General features: G+C 39.8%; 2 pseudogenes; both read left to right on the forward strand.

Moving 5' to 3' along the window:
* Nucleotides 1-786: 786 nt before the first annotated feature.
* Nucleotides 787-10,135, forward strand: LOC144368603 (protein FAM50A pseudogene; annotated as a pseudogene).
* A 10,613-nt stretch (nt 10,136-20,748) lies between these two features.
* On the forward strand, nt 20,749-22,693 carry LOC101956415 (pantothenate kinase 2, mitochondrial pseudogene; annotated as a pseudogene).
* Nucleotides 22,694-23,436: the final 743 nt, after the last annotated feature.

Raw genomic sequence — 23,436 nt, forward strand, 5'->3', positions numbered from 1 at the left:
GTGGGCTGCCACAATCTCTGAAGAAAAATAGATACCTAGAATTTGCCTGTCAGAGTGCAAATGTCACCATCATGGGTGCATCTCCCCTGTCTGAGAAAATAGCTAACAAGTGGCTGTGAGACCTTTAACAAGTGTGATCAGTATGGTCTGTGTGAGCAGAGGAAAAAAGATGGAATCTAACTAAATCTGTGACCAACAGACCAGGGCACATATTGGAAAAAAGATATTCAGTTTAGCTTTGAGAGAGTGACAGAGAATGTGCTCTATACATTGAACATATTGAGCATTACAGAAGAAAAATCAATCCCAGAACAATGTGATCCAGCATGTGAGCAAAGACAGCAGGAGAAGAAAACAAATTAAATATAGTCCAGAAAGAGAAGACGCAGAACTGGTTTTTAAATAAGAGGTATTGAAAAGCTATTTGTTAAAAGGTGCTAGGATTCAGGCCCTCTGTCACCAGGCCCTAGAGCACCTCTGCAACCGTGACTGGGCTGCTGAAGAGGAAGTTTGACCAGCTGGAGGAGGACTCCTCCTCATTCTGCTCCTCCACCTCCTCTGACTGTGTCTCTCCTTCCCACTCCCCAAGCTCTTCAGTCTCAGGTGAACAGAGCCCCTGGGGTCACATGCCCCTAGCTGAATGGGATTTCTGTGATTCCCAAAGTTTTACCCTTCGGTCCATTTTGAAGCCAGCTCCTCGGGATTGCCCAGGCCATGTTGCCTTCACTGGGATCACTATCTTCTACTTCCCATGATTCCAGGGCTTCCCCAGTGTGCCCAGCCGTGATGGCTGTGCTCTGGGCATGGCCTCTCGCCACAGCGCTTGCGCCACTTCTCCTGTGTGAGTTTGCTCAGGAACAAGTCCAGGCCTGGTGTGAGACATTCCTCCAGTGTTTGAAAGAGGAGAAGCTGGAGATGCTGTAATGGAAGCTTTTGGCCTCTGGAGTACCTGAGGGGGAGGCAGGCCTGCCACTTAAAGTGGATGCCATCATTGATGCCTCTGTGGAAGAGGACTTGGCAGTGGCTGTGGCAGGCGGCAGGTTGGAAGAAGTGAACTTCCCACAACCCCACCCAGCTCAGGGAGGAGTGCTCTGCTGTGGACTGCGGTGTGCAAAGGATCCACCTCAAGTAGAAACAGGAAGTACAGGCGCTGCACCAATCCCGTGAGAACTGCAATAGGGTCTGTGACCCTGAGACCTGCAGCTGCAGCTTGGCAGGTATCAAGTGCCAGATGGACCACACAGGGTTCCCCTGTGGCTGCTGTAAGGAGGCTGTAAGGAGGCTGTAATGAGGCCTTGAGGAATTTAATCAGGCGCATGTGCAAACCCATTTCATCCACACACTCACTAGACCTATGGGTGGCTAGATCCTCTGGACTGTGAAGACTGTAATTTATTTCCATAATTTATTTGGAGACTGAAGCAGCTTTAGCTGTGCCTTTTTGGCTGGTAGGTAGTGCTGGGGACAGGGTCCCTTTTGTCCTGCATCCTGTCCTGCCTGGGTTTTGGTGTGTACCAGGTGTGGATGCAAGCCCTGTGATATCCTATTAATCACCTGGTTCAGAGATGGCTGTGTAAGCAGGCGCTGGGCTGCCAGTTGTGACCAAAACCCCTTTATGCCTGTCCCACCCAGCCCCTCTGCTTCTTGCCCTCTGATCTACTTTCTCCCCTCTAAAAGGAAGTGGCCTCCATTCCCAGCCCATAATATAGGAAGGGGATACTAGATGCCCAGAAAGGGCAAGGGGCTTGCCTTGGTATGAACATCCCCCTGCAGGGCTTTGGAGCACTGCACTCCATCTCAGCCCACCATGTACCCTGAGGCCAGTTGCTAAGGGGTGGCTCCTTAGGGCTTTTATGCCCTTTGCTGATGTTGAATTATGAATTTTGAATTTTACATCAACTTTTATATTGTCCCAGTGTCAGAACTATAATTTATTCATTTCTCTGTGTGTCTGTGCCAAGAAAGCTAGGCTCTGGGCCTGCCCCTTTACCTAGGCAGCCTTGCCATCCTGTGCTATGGGAATACATTGTACCTGAGCTGACAGGTACCAATAAAGAGGCTCTATTTAAAAAATAAAAAAAGCTATTTGTTTCTAGGGGCTAGAGCAGGCCACCAAACCTTGCACTCTGACATTTGGATACTTAGTGATTGTGGAGGAAATCAGCAAAATCCCTGCAATATATATGTGAGAGGAAAGGAGGAAAAACTGACTAAAATATGAAGAACAAAAAACTAAGAACCTAAATGAAAATATCTTGCCTTGTCCATTGTAGCTAAAAGACAATCACCAATTCTATATTGAAGACAAAAAGGTGTTTAAACTCAGAATGAAATACATGTTTTGTATTGCAACAATAATAAGTGTGTTTGCTTTAATTATATAATAAATCTACATAGGGGAGCCAATATACAAAGCCAGTATACAATTAACATTCAAAACCAATATTCAACAAAAGGACTTGTGGTACATAATCATTAAGTGAAGCTCTTGCATACACACTGCTTATTGCACTAGTTTCTCTAGCCCCAGGAAGTTTCAGGGGGTTCCACATTGAAGGAGTCCCTGCTTGGGTGGCCAGTAACCAGTCTACATACTTCCTTCCTGCCCAGTTATCTTCTCATGTCATTGCTGGATCTGTATTCAGAACAGATCTAAACCAAGACAGGGGAGATGCACCCATGATGGTGACATTTGCACTCTGACAGGCAAATTCTAGGTATCCATTTTTCTTCAGAGACTATGACAGCCCACCACCCACCAGTACACTACAAAAGTTATTTTCATAAGTCCATTTACTGGTATTGTAGCCTCTGTGCTAGCCTCTAATTTATATGGATTACTAAAAATTTTTAAAATCACTCCTCCTATTGAGTGAAGTCAAAACATAATTTAAGTGACATTCTTTGAGTGACATTAAAAGGTATATCAATTAACCACCAAAGCATAACAAACTACCCTACAATATTTAGTGGCTTGAAACAACCATTTTATTTGCTTGTGATTCTATGGATTAGCAATGTGGACTAGGCTGAGCTAGATAGTTCCGCTATTTTTTCCTGTGGTGATCTTTTTATGTGACTATCATTTGGCCTCATGATATATAAAGGAAAAACTGACAGCCATAAGAAAAGGCAAGTTCTGGAAGGTATCTATAACTTGACCTTGGTGGCTTAGTCTCAATGTGAGAAGTCTGAGAAACGTGATGGAAAGAAGAACCTTGATCCTGCCACACAGAGAGGGAAAGAGAAACTGGCAAAGGAAACAATGAGACTACAAAAACATCTGTGGAATATTCAAGAACATAACCCACAGGGAATTTATTCAGGCATTTCTTGGGACTCTTTGCCTCATAAGGGAGAAAACATAAACAGGATGTTGTTTTAGATATGAGGTGTACCCCAAAAGCTAATGTGTGAGATAATGCAAGAAAGTTCAGAGGTTAAATGCTTGGGTTATGAGAGCCTTCACCTAATCAGTGCATTCATCTTCTGATGGGGATTAACTGGGTGCTAACAGTAAGAAGGTAGGGTATAGCTGAAGGAGTTGGGTCCTTGGCCTTTGGACTTTATATTGTCCTTGGTGAGCAGAGCTCTTTCTGTGCCTCTTGGTGCCCTGTCCTGAGCTGCTTTCCTGCACACTTTTGCCATGATGTTCCGCCTTACCTTGGTCACAGAGCAATGGAACTGGCTGTGTATGGACTAAGACCTCTGAAACCATGAGCTCCACATAAACTTTTCCTCCTCTAAAATTGTTCTTTTCAGGTCTTTTGGTCATAGCAGAAAAAAAAAGCTGACCAAAACACAGGATGTGCATACTTCATATATATATATATATATATATATAAAACTTTTGTGGGAAAAACATATCTATACTCTATAGAAAATCCATATCAGCTTCCTAAAATATCCAGTGCTTCATTATTAACTATGAAAGCATGACAAAGAATCATTGTTTATCTAGGGAAGAGGGGGATTACAACATAAAAAAAACAACTGAGATAAACAGAATTACTAATTCCAGAAAAAATAATTACAATTTGGGAAACTACAATTAATTAAAACACAACAATATAAAGTGGCCTCTAGTATACCTAAAAGAATTGAGATGCTAATGAACATGAAGGTAGAGGAAAGCAAATTCATTCTATCTTCTTGAGCTGGGACATTTTTGTCTTCATGCTGTCAGACACTCAGGACTCAGAGACTTAGACCAGTAGACTCACCCCTCAGCCCAATTCTACAGTCTTTGATCATGGACTGAGAGTTGAACCATGGTCCTCAGGCCTGTGGATTTGGACACTAGCAGGTCTCCTGGTTCTCCAGTTTGCAGACAGTACATCACAGAACTTCTTAGCCTCTATAATCACATAAGCCAATTCCCATTATAAATCAGTCACCCCCTTCTCTCATTCAATGAGTTATAGGACTGAACATAGGTGACAAAATATGCACAGTGAAAAAAATAAGACTTGAGCCCCTTTCCCCCGCTTCGAATTCAGAATATCTACAACCAAGCACACTTGCTTCATCTCTATTTCTGTAAAAATTAGAGAGAAATGTGTTCCTCAGTGGCTCAAAAAGGTAAAAGTAGGTAGTGGTTGTTGCTAGAGGCCCATAATTTCTGCCTTAAGTACAACAATGGAAAGAGTGGAAACCCTCCTCACCCCCTGCCATAGCTATATCACTAGATCCATAGAAAGTAGGCCCCAAGGCACAGGCAATCAATTTAAGGCATGGCCTAATTCAAAGGGACCACAACCAATTACAGGTTCCTGGGAGAGAACAAAGTGTTAGTTTAACTCCTGGACCAGCCTCTGTTTCTTCATGTCACAATTTTTGATTCTCTCCATGAATCAAAAGATGGTGTAGGTCCATCACCCACCTTCAATAGAAGGGGAGACTTTCTAATTTTGCCCCTCCCTAGAACACTAGTGCTAGATTATTAGACTGTGTTCAATGATTTGTTTACATATCAATCTTCATCCATAAAAATTGTGCATGCATAAAAAAACAGTATATTATTAGGTTTTTGTAACCTCAAGATGAGTTCAACACCTGGCAGCTACTGAATAAATGAATCCAGATAACTGGCAATAGTTTGCATATGAGAGTATAAAAACTAGTATTGATCTGTCTAAAATCTTCTCTATGAAAAGCATCACATATTATTCATGTTACTCAAAAACATACACATGAGCCATGCAACACACCTGCATTAGGATGTTTAGACATTCCATTGGTCCTGTACATGTTTGAGCACAGGTAGCAGCTATGCCCCCAGCCAACAGGTATTTCCACATTTGGCCAGGTTTTCTTTCCTCATCAATGATATCCTGAAAAGTCCATCTTTCACCTATATCAGTTCCCTGTTAAAACAAAATAAATATCAACTAGATGGTCTCATAAGTTTTATCTCCTCATAAGATCTAAGGAATGGTGTACATATCTTTCCTCAAATATTGTGCTCTACCAACCAGTATAATTTTAAATAACTCATTATATTGTCAATTATAAATTAATAATAACTATATTATCATGTTTAGGATAATCTTTACCAATTTTAAATATATTTTCAATTGAAAGTTATTTGTCTAAGATTGAATAAAAAATAATCTTTCAAATTCTCATAAATATTTTTAGCTACAGCAAAACTCAATTCAAACAAACTACTAGTGAGGTAGTAGCTATTTAATTGACAATAATTTCAGAGTCTCTTTAGAGTTCAAGATCTAGTGAATTGCTATGTTATCTTCAGTCAGACTATAGTTTAACAAAATAAATATGAAATATATAATACATATTTAAAAGAGTTTTCTTTTAAATCTTGACCTACAGTAGAAGTGGTGAAGTCTGATCATTTCTACGTAGTTCCTAAAGCAGAAAATAAGTTCTGCTATACATGTATCATAACTTGGAATTTTTGAGGGGCCAGAAGATTGGTCACATAGATTTTGATTAAGAACCTGGGCCCAGGAATTAGATGGAATCAAATCCAGACTTCCCTAATCCTAACTGAACAACTTCTCTGGGCCTCAGTTTCCTCAAATGTGAAGTAGAAAAAATACTAATTCCTTCTTTGTATGATTGTTAAGATAAATGACAATCCAGGTACAGTGGCACACACCTGTAATCCCAGGCTGTTCTAGAACTTGTGCTTCCCCTGCCTCAGTCTCCCAATTACAGGTACACCACAGCCCCCAGCTACAACATAGAATGTTAAGAGAAATTTCAAGTGTTGAAGAAAGAAATAGATTTCACGAAGAAAAAACAGACATCACAGCTTTGAAATATCAGTTTCAGTTAAAGTCCTTTATTTTCTACTGGTAATCATAACAGCTAAGAAAGTATGGTGCTTAACATGACAATTTTTTAACATCAAAATTTTTTAATAACAAAAAAATTGTTATTCTAAATGCTTTTTATTTTTTAACTTCTGTAATCCCCACAATGATGTAAGGCACAGGTCACATTGACATATAATTTTACAGACTGTGTTACATTTTTATGCCCATGACCCATGACATAAAATAAACAAATAGTAAAAAGAGACTACTTACAGTAAAATGATTTCAGTAATGAACAAATTCCTCAACATTTCTGACAGATTTCAATAGGAAATTCTTCTTCCATTCATCCCAGTCCACTGTCATTGACCCATCAAGATCCATGCTGTACATTTTTTTAAAAAGAATATGCTCAAATAGAAATTGTGATTCATAAACTTCAAAAACATCAACAATGACATCAAGTCAGAACATCTGGATTATAGTAGAGCTCTGTCCATTGTTACTTTTCTGATATGGGAGGTCACCTAACAGCCCTAAACTCCAATTTATGTGGGGATAATTCCTACAATAAGGAACTATTCAAAGTATTAAATGAGATGATATATATATTGTCACCATAAATTATAAAGAACTGCAGAAATGTAAGTCTGTATTATTACATCCCAATCTGCCAGTGCTTCTTCTTCAACATTTCTCCTTCTTTCTGCTTAAAACCTCATCTTTTAACTTCTTTTCATTGCTAATCTCTCAGGCAACGGAGTTATGCTGACAAATACCCTTTGTTGTTGCAGATCTTAAAAGACAAATTCTATTTTTATGGATCTAAAATATCTAATATCCAAAATGTCAAAAGAAATCTGAATAGCCATGGAATTATAATTCCCATTGAGATGATACTGTTCAAGCCCATTTCAAGAATTGTAAAAATTGCCATTAGAGTAAGGCACAATGGCAGAAGCCTATAATCCCAGTGGATTGGAATACTGAGGCAGGAGGATCACTAGTTCAAAGCCAGCCTCAGAGAGACCTTGTCTCTAAATAAAACATAAAAAATGGCTGGAGATATAGTTCAATGGTTAAGCACTCCTGGGTTCAATCCTCAGTACCTCAGTCCAAAAAAAAATTCCCATCAAAGAATTTCTCAAATAACTAAATGAAATTAAGAATTTGAAGAAAGACAGCAAGATACATTGCTTTACTAATTTTGGTTTTAAATTTTTGTCTCAGCCAACTTAAATCCTCGTTTTTTTTCAGGGATTATTGCTAATCCTAAAGCATCTCCTCAAGCCATCAGTTCAATTCCTAACACTCATTCTCAGGCCCCAAGTCATCCCAATTCTTCCCAAAACATGAGTGCTCAAGCAGTCTCATGATAAATAAATAAAAACAAAAAGACTCTTATCCCCACCTTCCCCACTATCACTCTGTTTCTGTCTCTGCCCTTGCAGCAACACTTCATCAACAGTTACCTCCCTTGTCTCCAATCTCTCCTTGCCATTTTTGAACCCACTAAGATCTTACCACCATTACTCCACCAATGGCTTCCACAGGGCTAAATCCAGTGGTCTATCCCCTGTCCTTGTCTTAGCTTATCAGAGTCATTTGACAGAGAGAACTACTGGTTTACCCTTTTATCTCTAGTTGCTCCTTCTGGGTCACTTTGACTGATTCTGCCCATCTCCCGTCTCTTAACATTGGAAAATATTAGGACTCAGTATACTTTATTCTCTCCCTGATTATCTCTCCAGCCTCATGGCTTTAAAGACTTTCTGAAAGTAACAATTCACAAATCTCTAGCTGGGGTGTTCCTTTGAACTCCAGACTAGTAGTTCAAGTTGCCTACTTGACATTTTTACTTAGATGTCAGATTAGCATCTGAAACTTAACAAAAACAAAACTAGATTCTGATATGCACTCTGTCCTAACCCAGTTTCTCTCACAATCTTGTCCATCCCACTACATGGCAGCCCCAGTCTTCTAAGGGCTCATATCAAAACTCCTGACTACCCTCTTTTGTATCACACACATGACCCAGAAGTAAATCCTGTCGCCATTTCAAAATATATCAATAATCCAAACAGTTCTTACTTCTTCCATCCTAATACAAGCCACCCTCAAATTTTGTCTATTATGTAAAACTGTCCTAATTGCTCTCCTTGATTTCATCCTTACACTAGCTACTCTCACTACACCAGCCAGAGTGAGGGTGTTACAACTTAAGTTATATCATGTCACACACTTGTTTAAAACCATCCAATAATATATCAGTAAAAGTCCAAGTCCTCACAATTTCCTGCAAGACCTTATGTGATCTGGCCTGTTACCTCTTCAATCACACACCTCCTATCATTCTCTTTCTCATTCACTCTATTACAAACCCCCTTCAGCCCCTATCTCTTCCTATTTTCTTTGTCTGGAAAGGTCTCCCCCAGGATTCATCAAGTCTTCCATGTCACCTCCTTCAGATCTGCTCAAATGTCACCTTCAAGGTCTTCTCTATTTACCATGTGTAAACTGTAGTTTCTACCTCAACACACACACACACACCACACACACACACATCTTGAGCTGTTGGTTCCACCCCCCCCCCCCCCCCCCCCCCGTCGGCTATAAGCCACCTCCTCTTTCTCTACATCATGTGCAACATGATGTAGCCCTTTGTCACATTGCTGAAACTGCTTTCACTGAGAAATCTCCCAATGGACATTTTTCAGTATTGATCCCTTCTGTTAAAAAAAAAAATCTAGGATTTAGCAGGGCTGCTGTCACAGTTGTTGTCACCGCCGTCACCTCTGCCGCCACCAAGGCTCAGTACAAGGGCGCCCCAAGTGAGGCAGGACGCGCCAAAAATCTGATGAAGAAATGGGAAGAGCAGCGGGAGCAGATGGAGCAGAGGAAGCAGCGGGTCACAGAGGAGAACATAATGAAATCCAACATTGACAAGAAGTTCTCTGCACACTAGGATGCTGTGAAGGCAGAGCTCAAGTCCAGCACCGTCGGCCTTGTGACCCTGAATGACATGAAAGCCTAACAGGAAGCACTGGTGAAGGAGCAGGAGAAGCAGCTGGCCAAGAGGGAGCACTCAAAGGAGCTGCAGCTAAAGCTGGAGAAGCTGCGAGAAAAGAACGCCAGAAGGAGGCCAAGCAGAAGATCTCTAGCCTGCCCTTCACCTTGGAGGAAGAAGAGGAGGGAGACAAAGAGGAGGAGGAGGTGGCCATGCATGAGGAGGAGCTGGAAAGGGAAGAGATCACCACAAAGAGAACGAAATTGTGGAAGAACCCAGATGTGGACACCAGCTTCTTGCCTGACCAAGACAGGGAGGAGGAGGAAAATCGTCTCCAGGAAGAGCTGCAGCAGGAGTGGGAAGCCAAGCAGGAGAAGGTTAAGAGTGAAGAGATTGAAATCACCTTCAGTTACTGGGCTGGCTCTGGACACCAGCAGACAGTCAAAATGAAAAAGGGCAATACAATGCAGCAGTTCCTCCAGAAGGCACTTGAGATCCTGCGTGAAGACTTCAGTAAGCTCAGGTCAGCAGGGGTGGGGCAGCTCATGTACATCAAGGAGGACTAATCATTCCCCATCATCACAGTTTCTGTGACTTCATCGTTACCAAGGTCAGTGGGAAGAATTGGCCACTCTGTAACTTTGATGTTCATGATGATGAGCGGCTACTCAGTGATGCCACTGTGGAGAAGTATGAGTCTCATGCAGGAAAAGTGGTTCTGAGGAGCTGGTATGAGAAGAACAAGCACATCTTCCCTGCCATCTGCTGGGAGCCCTATGACCCTGAAAAGAAGTGGGACAAGTATAAGATCCGGTGAACATCTAGAAAGTGGTTTGGCCTCGGCTGTCCCTGGTGCACCCCCATGTCTCCAGAACTCAAGGGTCTAACTCCCCTGCAACTGTGCTGTTGTGTGCTAGGAGGATGATAGCCACTCATCCCCTGGCACTGACATTGCTTTTTTCTTTTACAATAAATAAGTGCTCATGTTAAAAAAAAAAAGATCTAAGGATCACCTTCCATTTCCATGCGATTTCCCTTCTCACTCCCTTTCCTTCCCACCTCTCATCCCTGTTTAATGTTAATCTTCTTCTCAATCTCTTCCTCCCTACCCTGTCCTTGGTTACTCCCCTTATATCAAAGGAGTCATTTGGCAATTGTTTTTTAAAGATTGACTAGCTTCACTTAGCATAATCTGCTCTAATGCCATCCATTTCCCTCCAAATTCTATGATTTTGTCATTTTTTAATGCAGAGTAATACTCCATTGTGTATAAATGCCACATTTTTTTATCCATTCATCTATTGAAGGGCATCTATGTTGGTTCCACAATCTTGCTATGGTGAATTGTGCTGCTATGAACATCGATGTAGCAGTGTCCCTGTAGCATGCTCTTATTAGGTCTTTAGGGAATAGACCCAGAAGGGGAATATCTGGGTCAAATGGTGGTTCCATTCCCAGCTTTCCAAGAAATCTCCATACTGCTTTCCAAATTGGCTGCACCAATTTGCAGTCCCACCAACAATGAACAAGTGTGCCCTTTTCCCGGCATCCTCTCCAGCGTAAGACAAGATAATACAAGTGGAAGAAATGATTTACAGTAGAGGGGGTAGAGAGAGAAAAGGGGAGAGGAGGGGAGGGGAGGGGGGATAGTAGAGAATAGGACAGACAGCAGAATACATCAGACACTAGAAAGGCAATATGTGAATCAATGGAAGGGTAACTGATGTGATACAGCAATCTGTATACGGGGTAAAATTGGGAGTTCATAACCCACTTGAATCAAACTGTGAAATATGATGTATTAAGAACTATGTAATGTTTTGAACGACCAACAATAAAAAAAATGAAAAAAAAAGAAAGAAAAGAAACTGATAAAAAAGATCTAAATAAATGAAGATGTAGTGGTTATGAGAGAAAATTTAATATTATAAATTTGCCAATTCACCAGCACAGTGGCTTACAAAGATGAATATCTTATTCATACATGTGTCCTTCATAGTTTAGCAGTGGGATCTGCACTTGGGATGTCACTGTCCTTATTCTGGGACCAATGTATCCATTATGTGGAACATGGTTACTACCCACAGTAAAATGAACAAGAAAATGTAGAAGCAAGCTCAGTTCTTAAAGCTTCTGTCTATAGTGGCATGTACAATTTCTGTGCACATTATATTAGCTAAAGCAAGTGACAGGCCCTCCTACCTTCAAGTTAGCCTGCAGGAAAGGAGAATAGTAGTGAACAATAGACAATTTGACATGCTTTCCAGGAACCATTTGAGAGGTTTGAGCTGAAAGCTAAATGTGGTGGCACATACTTTTAATCCCAGTTACTCAAAAGGATAAGGCAGAAGGATCTCAAGTTCAAGACCACCTTGGCAACTTAGCAAGACCCAGTCTATAAAATAAAACCTAAAAAAAATTAAAATTAGAGGGCACAGCTCATTGGTAGTTTGCTTTCCTAGCATGTGCCAGTCCCTGGTTTCAATCGCCAGATCCTCAAAAAGAGAGAGAGATTTAAGCATCATGATTTAATTCACAGTATAAAATATCCCTCTAACTGCTGAATGAAGAATAGAAGAAAAATTCAAGGGCCAGAGAAGTGAGATCAATTAGGAGAGTCTAAGAGTGGTCACCTTGAACTATGATAGTGGCAGATAGAAGTGGAAAAGAGAGAGAGAGAAGCAGACAGATCATGACATATTTTAAAAGTAGAATTAAAAATTTTTGTGAGGGATTGGATGAAGGGAGAAAATGGTACCAAAAATAATTGTCAGGTTTCTGGCATGAGACACCATATAGATGGAATTGCCAATCTCTGAGATTGGGAATAATAAGATCAAGGGTCCAATTTTAGACATGCTAAATTTGAGGCACCTATGAGTCATATAAATTACATGCACACCTCAAGAAATAAAGGGCTGGGGGGCTGGGGTCGTGGCTTACTAGCAGAGTGCTTCCCTAGCATGTGTGAGGCACTGGGTTCGATTGTTAGCACCACATATAAATAAAAAAGTAATGATCCATCAACAACTAAAAAAATACTTAAAAAAAGAAATAGGTTTGAGATGAAAACATAAATGTGTAAGTCATTTTGGTATATAAATAGTTTTTAAAGCTGTAAAAGAGAATAGGATCCTAGACCAAGTTATGACAACTCCAAAATGTAGATATTAGATGAAAGCAACAGCAGTAGCACTGTAAAGCATTTAAGAATTCAAACTCAAATTCAATCTGCCTGTACTTGAATACTTGGGTTTTATAAATCCTCTGAGTCTTAGTTTCCTCATCCACACCATTTCTGATGGACCAGTTTGTTGTGAGGATTGCATTGAAAAAAATGTACAAACATACAGCCTACCACATAGAAAAGTACTTTCTAAATCATGGCAATTGGTACTTCTATTAAAGGAGAAAGAGCCTTGAAAGAAGTGGGAGAAAATAAGGAAGTCTATCATTAATGAAAGATGAAAGTATCAGAAGGACAGGATGTGAAGATCAGACATTTGAGGAAATGAGAGATTCAAGATCATTACTGTGAAGAATGAGAAGGCTGTATTACAAAAGAAACAAGGTATTTGGGCCCTATGAGTACCAATTTGGGACTATGAATTTATAGAATATCAATTTCTCAAATTTACTGGGCATCATGTAGCTCAGAATTGAGCACATCAGCCCTGACACATGCCTATAATCCCAGCAGCTTGGGAGGCTGAAGCAGAAGGATGACAAGTTTAAAGCTAGCCTCAGCATAGTGAGGTCCTAAAGCAACTTATGGAGACTCTGTCTTTAAATAAAAAATAAAAAAGCATTGAGCACACCAATCTTATACAGTTGTAACAGACCATTACATCACACTTTCTGTCAGAATACCCATATGCCAACCTCCACTCTTATGTGGCATACAGATGTCCTAATGCACTCTCACAGAGGCTCTGTGCCTCCTCGTGCCACTTACTACACATGGCTGATACATGATAGACCTATAAGACAGAAGGAGTCAGGATCCTGTGGACAATGGAAACTTCAAGTCACACCTGACATACATAGATTTTTGAGTAACAGAAATAAACTCAGACCTTAAGTCACTAGTATTTCAGGTTTTCTGCCTCCCACAGTTGATCCTAACTAACCAGCAAAAAATCTCCAATTGACTAATCAGAATAACATAGCCACAAAAGTACCCATGTTAAACCACAGTGAAAATGTCTACAAATAAAGGGTTTGAAATGGTAAGTTATGTCAACGTTAAAATAACTTTAATTCTTTATGGAATTAATATATTAGAATTTTTTTACTAATTTTATAAATATATGGTAATGATATTTATAATAGGGAATTTCATAAAAATGATAAATTAAGACATGAATAATTGCACAGATTGACTCAGCATTTTCTTTACCCAACATTTATTGAGTACTATACCATGCTAAGCAGTACGTTGGCTGCCAGGGATATGAAGATAAAACAAAGAGTCCCTAACCATTGAGGAGTTCACAGAGATATAAACACATGATTTTATGTATTATAATTTCCAGTATTATTTATTTTTGAATATAAGTAGTTGATTAAGCAAATGGACAAAAAAAAATTTTTTCTTTTTTTTAACCTGTAGAAAAGAAATCAACTTTGGTAGAGAAAAGGGCTAACTGTAATTTGCCTCTGTGAGCAGTAGAGGGCGACACAACATTAAAATGACAGCTTGAGTAAGCCCCTGTGGACCGTGTTGTAGGCCTTTTTCTATAAAAGTAATTTATTCAACCAAGTGTTTTTTTTTCCCAGACTCAATGACATATTTAGCTATGAATATACAAATTGCACAAATTCATTCTGAATAAAATACATCCATGGTTTGACAAAAATAACAATTTTGTGGGGCTGGGGTTGTAGCTCAGTGGTAGAGCACTTGCCTAGCATGTCTAAGGCATCTGGTTCAACTCTCATCACCACATATAATAAATAAAATAAAAGTTCATTGACAACTAAAAGTATTTTTTAAAAATAATAATTTTAATTTATTCCTGTGGCATTTCTCATTTTTTATATTTTTTTCTCCATGTTATAAAATCATGAAAATTCATTTAATCTGTTTTTTTTTCTCATAAGTACTGCAGAACACTTCTTTCTTATTGATATCTTCCCAAGATTAATTAATAAAACACAATGTGGGCACCAGCTGTGGGTTTTGACAGAAGAATAAAAAAAAAATTCTTTAAGTTACTTGTGAGTAGCATCTCTTTGCAGCATAAAATTTGATAACCTTCATTTATGTCATCTCCTTTGACTATAATTCATATAAAAATATTCATGTGATCAAAACTTTTAAATTGCACTAAAGCATTTATATTAATCCACAGTGAGTTTTCTATGAAAAAGAAGGGGGAAAATGGCTTTTATTCATCTAAAGTTTTCTTTAAGATTACTGTGGAAATGCTCCTCTAGGTACCAGTGAGTTAGTTAACTCTCATTTGGAAAGTTATCAGCTGGCAGTTATTTGTGGAATTCCACTAAATACTCAACTTATAAGTATTCACAGAAGGAGATGTTTTAAATTTGAGCTAGGGCAGTTGCCTAGGATCTCTGTAACAAATTACCAGAAACCCCATGGCTTAAGGCAACACAAAATTACTCTATTCTAGTTCAGGAGGCAGAAGATCAAAATAAAGGTGTTGGCAGAGTAGAATCCTTCTAAAGGCTCAGAGGAGATTCTGTTGTTCCTAGCCCCTTTTCTAGGTTGCCAGCAATCGTTGGTTTTCCTTAACTTGTAGCTGCATCACTTTAATCCCTGCCTTTGTCATTAGAGGTATTCGCCTTATACATGTCTTTGTGTCTTCCCATGACCTTCTTACGAGGTCACCAATCATTGGATTTGGGGGCCCATCCTAATCCTGTATGGCCTCATCTTAACTAATTACATTTGCAAAGATCTTATTTCTAAACAAGATCATATTCTGAGGTTCCAATGGACATGAATTTTGCAGATTCCTTCTTCAATCCACTACAAATAGTAAGGCTATTTTGTATGTCTTCAAAGAAATCTTTAAAAGGAAGAAAAGTATTTTCTCTATGGAAATGAGTACCAAATATATTATATTCAAAATAGATACATACCAAAATGTACTCAACTGAATTTTTAAATTTACTTTATTTTCATATTCATGTTATTTATATTATCTTGTACAGGAGTTTCGAAGTGTATAATAAAATAACCCATTCAATATACAATATGTATAACATAAAATGTATGCTGTTCATTGTCAACAAATAGTGTGTACATTTTATTAACCCTATAGAATTAATAAATAAGGGAAGATACAGTAAAATCTTACTATAAGTAGAGTCCAAAAATTTTTATCATCTGGGAATCATGACCACATTATTGCAAGGTTGAAAAAAGCCACAAAATTCTCAATTAGCTTTCCAGTTAATGTGTATTTTCATTTATGTTTACATTTATAAAATGTGTAAGAAACAGACAAATTATTTTAAAATTGTACCATACATTAAATTAAGAAAGCCGTAAATAATCACAGAGCACTCATTTCCTGACTCTTCACCCTGCACACCTTTATCCTGTCCCATTTGAGAATTGCAGCTGGGTGAAGTATAAAGTCAATTACCAACCCAGTTCAACCTCAATTTATATTATTATTATTATTATTATTATTATTATTATTTGTAGATGGAAAAATACATTTATTTATTTATTTACTTTTATGTGGTGCTGAGGATCAAACCCAGTAACTCACATGTGCCAGGCAAGTTCTCTACCACTGAGCTACAACCACAGCCCTGAATTCCCATGATCTTAGAGACACTTTCAGAGTTTTTAGAGAATAAAATCAAGACTAAAGAACTTTAAAAAGATGATAAAGGAAAATGCCATCATGTTGCTTAATGACAGGGTTGTGTTTTGAGAAACACATCCTTAGGCAATGTTATTGAGTGAACACCAGAGTGCACATACACAAACCTAGGTGGCATAGCCCCACTACACACGAGGCTGAATCTTCTAGCTACCACATATGCGGTTTGTCTTGTTGATCAAAGCATCTGCGTGCAGCACATGACTCTACGATGATTTGCACAATTCTCATTATCAGAAAGGAGGGAATGTATTTGGGTTTTGAAAAAAAGTCAAGTTTTTGTAACAATGAGTTGTTTGAAAAATCTCTCTTTGAAAGATGAAGATATCAGATAATGTCTCTTAAAATTTCCTAAAATAATCACAATAACAGGCTTAATAAGAGTACTATGTTGTTTTGTTAAAATGAAGGTCATAATGCTAAACCACAACTCATTCAAGGCAGCTATGGCGGAAGACTAAGCCAATGATTGTTCCAACTTATTTCAAGAGTAGAGGTTAAAGAATTGAAACAAATGTCCTCCTTCAAATATCACCCTCCTGCCTGGCCTTTTGGTAGGCAGAGGATGACAGACTCTAAGAGCCATGCTCCCTGATGAAAACCCAAAGATAGTAGTCTGAGCTGCTAGTTCTGAACGTCCTTTAAAACAATTGAGCAGACAGAGAAGTGACCTTTTAAAGATAATATAGCCAAATCAAACTCTGGTTGAATACATGAAAGATTCCTGCAAGGAAACTTCTGGGAGCTTCAAGACCCAGCACAAAGCTTCTTCTTCCCTACCTTTCTAAGGCCTAATGATAACATGGGAATTAATTCAGAACACCAAGGAAAGCAGGAGGAGAATTGCCAGTGCAAGATGGAATATGCAGGAAGTGATGTTAGTGTAGGAGAGATCAGTCTCCATGGCAGAAACCCAAGGAAGCTTCAGGCTCAGTCTGCAGGTGCCTCTAAGGGCAGGGAGCTGAGAGGCTAAAATGGAAGGGTTGTTTGAAAGTGGGCCTAGCACAGGATGGCACCAGATATCTGCCTACACTTCCTGCCTTCTTCTGCCATTTTTAAATACATGGAATACCAACTAGCATTTCACCTCTGGGAAAAATAAAATAAGATTTCTTTTTCTGAAAAACAGAATAAACTGAGGAGTATTAGGTATGCTGAGGATGGACATCAGTGTCCCAAGTAAAGCCCTCTCACTTCTTCTTTGGAGTTCCAAACCTCTCCCTGAAAAACTAAAAGGCATCAACATTCTTATCCCAAGATTAAGGCAACCAGTGCGTAAATCTGTTTATTAAAGCTGTGGTTAGCTAGAGCTAGGGTTGTAGCTCAGTGGTAGAGCACTCGACTGGCACGTGTGAGGCACTGGGTTTGATCCTCAGCACCACATAAAAATCAATCAATAAATTAATTAATTAAAGGTATTTGTCCATCCACAATTTTAAAAAAATATTAAAAAATTCTTTAAAAAAAGCTATGATTAGCTATGTTCCAAAAACTTGGCTTCCTCATTCCTTAATCTGATGCTTTCCTAGGAAGGGACTACCAGATGGGCGTTTCATCTTCTGGCCTCCCTCATATCCAAATGTAGCCATTTAACTACACGGAATGTGAGTAGAAGTGTTGTGTGTCACTCTCAGGCCAGGGCTTTTAAGAAAGCAAATTGTGGACCTGGGGGTGTAGCATAATGGTAGAGCACATGCTAAACATTTGTGAGGCCATGGGTTCTGTACTGAGTGGATGGTGGGGTGGCAGGGAGGAAGTGGGGAAGAAAGGAAGGAATTAAGAAAGAAAAAGTGCCTTTTCACATTCTCACTCACCCTCTTCCACCCAGAAGCAGAAGGCACGAAGATGCCTGTAGCATCAGTTGAAGGAGCCTGGGTCTCTGAGTCACTACATGAAGGAAAGCCATCCATGAATCAGGAACATCTGAACTATGCTGCACTTGAGAAACAAGCAAATATCATAGAAAACCAATGAAGTTTTGAGGCTTATTTTGGTAAGGAGCATTACCATAATTAATTATCCTTCCCATGTACATGGAGCTCCCATTACAGGCACTTAACCTGTGGGAGGAAAGACCTATATATTAAGAAACCTATATAGTAAGAAACTCCGAAAAGCTATCTAGAACAGTCCCATATGATGGACAACTAAAGATCACAAGAAAGAAAATTAGCAGAATAAAAAAACAAACCCAAGATTCACTAATCCAGAAAGAAGAACAGAGATTGTAGGCTTATGGAATCGGAAAAAAAAAAACTAAAATATTTGAATTGTGTTCTTAGAGAAATTTGAAAATGTATTATTCCACAAAACTAACACTAGATAATCCTACCCCTCGCCCTGTCCCCCCCCACACACACATCAAAATAAAAATACAAAAGGAAATTCTTGTAAATTAAGCATATGATTGCTAAAATTTTAAAAATCAATTGAAAGTTTATGGGACAGTGTGTAAAGGTAAAATTTCCAAGCTGATTCTAAGCCGCAGAGCCTGAGTTAAAGTGTAAAAGACCAGGTATCCTAAAGTTTCCAAAGTGCAGGGATTGGGTTAAAAAAGTAAAAGACTAGGTATTGTTAGAGTCCCTCTGCTACCCCCAAAACCTGTAATCCCTGTAGCTGTTAGCACAATACTGGAACTGCCCAGTAAATATTTCCACTGACTTTCTGGTTGTTTAATAGCTAAGGGTTCCGAGTTGCTTGGCACGTAGGCATTGCAGGACCTAAACCAATCAGTTTGAATGTGTACCCCACTTAGGAGCACCAATCACCCCTGTCCAATCTGTTCCTGCCAATGTATGTACCAATCCTGACTCAGAGATGTTGTTCAATTTTCCCGCGCCTCATGATGATTTGTTCTGATGTATGCAAAGCCCCCCACCCTCTTCAAAAAGTGTACTTAAGCTCCTCTTGACCTCTGCTCTGGGCTCTGGGCTGCTCTCCCTTCTTGAGTGAGCACAGAGTCCCAGCGCGCTGGAATGGATCCCCAGTAAATCCCCTTTTGCCAATTGCATGGAGTCAGCCTCTTGGGTGGTCTCTCCCTCCGACGTTTCGCCAGACCCTTACAGTGTTCCAGGTTTTGTGGCACACACCTGTAATCCCAGGGACTCAGGAGGCTCAGACAGGAGGATCCAGGACAGCTCTAACAACCTAGTAAGACCATGTCTTAAAATAAAAACATAAAAAGGACTAGGTATGTAATTTAGTGGTATGTAATTTAGTAGGTATGTAATTTAGAGGTTCAATTCCCAGTAACCCCCCAAATAAAATTGAAGTGTTGAAAGACAAAGCCTAGGACCACTTCTAGAACATAAATCAAAAGATTAGAAAAAGAAAGCTTCAGGAGAAGATGAAGCAAAGAAAATAAATCTAGAAGTTCCAACATCCTGCAAATAGAATAGAGAAGAAAAATAGCTAGGGATATAGTTGGTAGAGTGCTTGCCTCACATGTACAAGGCCCTGGGTTCAATCCTCAGCACCACACATAAAAAATGTTGGGCCTGGGGTTGTGGCTCAGTTGTAGAGCCCTTGCCTAGGACGTGTGAGGCCCTGGGTTTGATCCTCAGCACCACATAAGAATGAAATAAAGATAATGTGTCCAACTACAACTAAAAAATAATAAATAGTAAAAAAAAATTAAAAAGAATAGAGAAAAAATAAAAATAAGGAAGAATGAAATGGTAATAATTATAAAGAGATCTCCTCCAAAGTTAAAGACATAACTATTCCTAGTAAAGGGGATAAATGAGTATCAAGAAAAAAAAAAAAAGACCATGTCACATCACCATGAAATTTTAGAACACTAAATGATTAGAGAAAGGATTTTATTTTTATTTATTTATTATTGTAGTAAGAACATATAAGATGAGGTCTACCTTCTTGACAACATTTTAAGTTTATGGGACAGTGTGTTCACTGCAAGCACAGTATTGTACAGCAGATCTCTAGAACTTACTTATCCTGGTTCACTGAAACTTTCTAGACATGGAACAGCAACTGCCCATTTCCCCCTCCCCCAGTCCCTGGCAGCCACCATTATATTTCTGCTTTTACAAATTTGATTGTTTTAGGAATCTCTTGTAAGTGGAATATTGCAGAATATGTCCTTCTGTCATGAACTCACTTCACTTAGCGTAATGCCCTATACGCTCATCTCTGTTATTGCAAATGGCAGGATTTCCTTCTTTTTATGGCTGAATAGAATTCCCATTGTGTACATACCACATTTTCTTGATCCATTCACCTCCTGGTGGACATTTAGGTCGATTCCATATCTAGGCTGTTGTGCACAGTGCTGCAATAAACATAGGAAAAGTACATTTTTCAAAAGTCTCTCAAGAAGAAGAGGGAAAAAAAGGTCACTTACCAAGAAACAATAATAAACTGGCATCAAACTCCTTATTAGGAACACTCTGTGCTAGAAGAGAATGAAACAATGTTTTTACAGTTCTGAGGAGGGAAAAAAAATGTTTGAATATAGAATTTTGTGCTCTGCCAAACTATAAATCAAGGTGAAGGCATATGAAAGACATTTTCAAATTTGCAAGTACTCATAAATTTCATCTCCCATCTATTTGTTTGTTTGTTTCTGTTCAATATGCCTTTGGATGTATTCCAGAGAAGTGAGGTACAAACCAACAAAGATGTAGAATATGAGGGAGTGGAACTTGGAGTGAAGTTTAATCAAAAACAATTCCAGGGTGAGAGTTGTGCATGGAGTTTGCTAAACTATCTAAATCAGAATAGTAAGCTAGTTGGCCCCCAAATACAATGCCTTCAAGAACAAAACCGAAATGTGGTCTACATTGAAGATAGAATAACTATGGAAATGGGTGATATCCATGATATAGTAAAGAAATTTTCTCTCAGTAAAAATAAAAGAAAGACAAATGGAAATTCCAGGAAACACAAACAACAAAAATTGTGTAAAATAAGTCATGAACCAAATACAAAGCCCATTAAAATGCAGCATCATCTTAAGCTTTTTCTGAAACGATAAAAGAGAATTTATTTCATTTGGACACTAGAACATTCTCCAAGGATTCTAGAGATCATGACCTTAAGCCTATAAAAAATTGTAATTGTTGCACATTATTTGACTATGCAGTAAATGATAGTTAAAAAGACACAATAATATAAATTAGGGAAAGCACTAATTTTCAATTTTCCAGATCAACCTATAAGCAACATGTGAAAAATGGGTCTCAGTAAAGAATGAATTTGGCATTAACCTTGAAATGCAAAAAGAAAAATACAGCTGACAGAATGTGGGGGTTCAGGTACAAGCATGTGGAAGATGGAAGAAAGGAGAAAAGGTCCAATTGCCTCATCAAAGCATATCCAGAGGCTCAGGCTGGACTGCGGAGGAGGAGACAGGAGGATTCCCGCGCTGGGGGGCAGGCTCAGGCAACAGCCCTGGCTGCTGCTGTTGGGAGCGGGGCAGCTTAGTGCGCCCCTGGAGCGCCATGGCAGGGCCTCCACCACCTCACCCTCTTGGGCTGGGAAGCCAGCGCCCCTGGGGCTCCGGAGGACGGCGGGAGCCACTGTGGCGCCCAGCAAGCAGCGCGACAGCACCTGCTGTCTGGGCCTTGGCGGATGGTGTGTGGCAGGATCAGCCCAATTCCCCCAGCGGCCCTGCCTAGGTCCCCCGCCCTGGGGTTGAAAGCCTCCGGAAAAAGCGGCAGCTTTTTCCATGGTTTGGCTTGGAGATTGGTGGAACCCTGGTCAAGCTGGTTTATTTTGAACCCAAAGACATCACTGCTGAAGAAGAAGGGGAAGAAGTGGAGAGTCTTCAAAGCATTTGGAAGTACTTGACCTCCAATGTGGCTTATGGGGCATTAGAGACATGCACCTGGAGCTGAAGGACCTGACTCTGTGTGGATGCAAAGATAGGTGGTCTTCAGCTTTGCAAACTGCATGAACTAGACTGCTTAATCCAAGGAATTTTATGTATTGACTCAGTTGGTTTCAATGGACTATCACAGTGCTATTACTTTGAAAATCCTGCTGATTCTGAAAAATGTCAGAAGTTACCATTTGAGTTGAAAAACCCACATCCTCTGCTTCTGGTGAACCCATTGGCTCAGGGGTTAGCATTTTAACAGTGTAGTCCAAAGATAATTACAAGAGGGTCAAAGGCACAAGTTTTAGAGGAGGAAATTTTTTTGGTCTCTGCTGTCTTCTTACTGGCTCTACCACTTTTGAAGAAGCTCTTGAAATGGCATCTCCTGGAGGTAGCACCAAAGTGGATAAACTAGTTCAAGACATCATGGAGGAGATTATGAGAGGTTTGGATTGCCAGGCTGGGCTGTATCTTTGAGAACATTAACCGGGTGGTATTTGTTGGAAATTTCTTGAGAATTAATAAGATCACCATGCGGCTTTTGGCATATGCTTTAGATTATTGGTCCAAGGGACAGTTGAAAGCACTTTTTTCAGAACATAAGGGTTATTTTGGAGCTGTTGGAGCACTCCTGGAGCTGTTGAAGATTCCCTGATTGTTACCTGGGAGCGTGTCCTGGAAATTTCTACAATGGGATCTATGAACTTTTGTTTTTTAAAAGCCTTACTTAGTTTTATGATCATGTATTATCCAGATTAAAGAGAGAAATGATGTGTATTTTTCTAAGTCATCAAGATAAATCCTTAAAAAATTCATTCTAAACTAGCAACCAGTAAGGAAAGAAGCATTGAAAAACAAGTGGACTGCTGCAGTCTGGCTGGGCACAAAATCACGAACCACTCAAGCAGGAACAAACTTTATTTCCAAAACTCCCGCGAATGCCACGCAGGGCATCCCATAGCTTTTTCCCTGAGGGACACGTGCCTTTATGCATGTGCCTTGACACATCTAGAGGGTGGGTCCAGCTGGGCTGGAGCCTCCTGCAGCAGAGTAAGAGGGAAGTTGCTGGGATAGCAGTTCACCCTTATTGCAGCCACTCATCTCTAGGCCTTCCACTCTCAGTTGTCTGCTTGTTGGCTGCACTTTCTCCTTGCTACCCCAAACACCACCACCACCATCTATCCACTTGTACTGGGACTGGAGTTGGCGATTTCTCAGCTCCTGTGCCATTGGCTTTGCTGCTCCTCTGGGCAGATTATTCCCATGAACTTCCATGTCATGGAGCACATGAGATTATGACAGTGCTCCACATGGGCAATCTCCTCAGCCCTGGCTATTCCTACAGTGTAGCATAGAAGGAAATTGAAGCCCAGAAGAGCAAACATACCCAAGGTCACACAGCTGAAAATGGTCAGAACTGGAATCAAGCCCAGATCTGTCTGG

Source organism: Ictidomys tridecemlineatus, chromosome 11 (genome assembly GCF_052094955.1).
Source record: "Ictidomys tridecemlineatus isolate mIctTri1 chromosome 11, mIctTri1.hap1, whole genome shotgun sequence".
In the NCBI taxonomy this organism is placed as follows: domain Eukaryota; kingdom Metazoa; phylum Chordata; class Mammalia; order Rodentia; family Sciuridae; genus Ictidomys; species Ictidomys tridecemlineatus.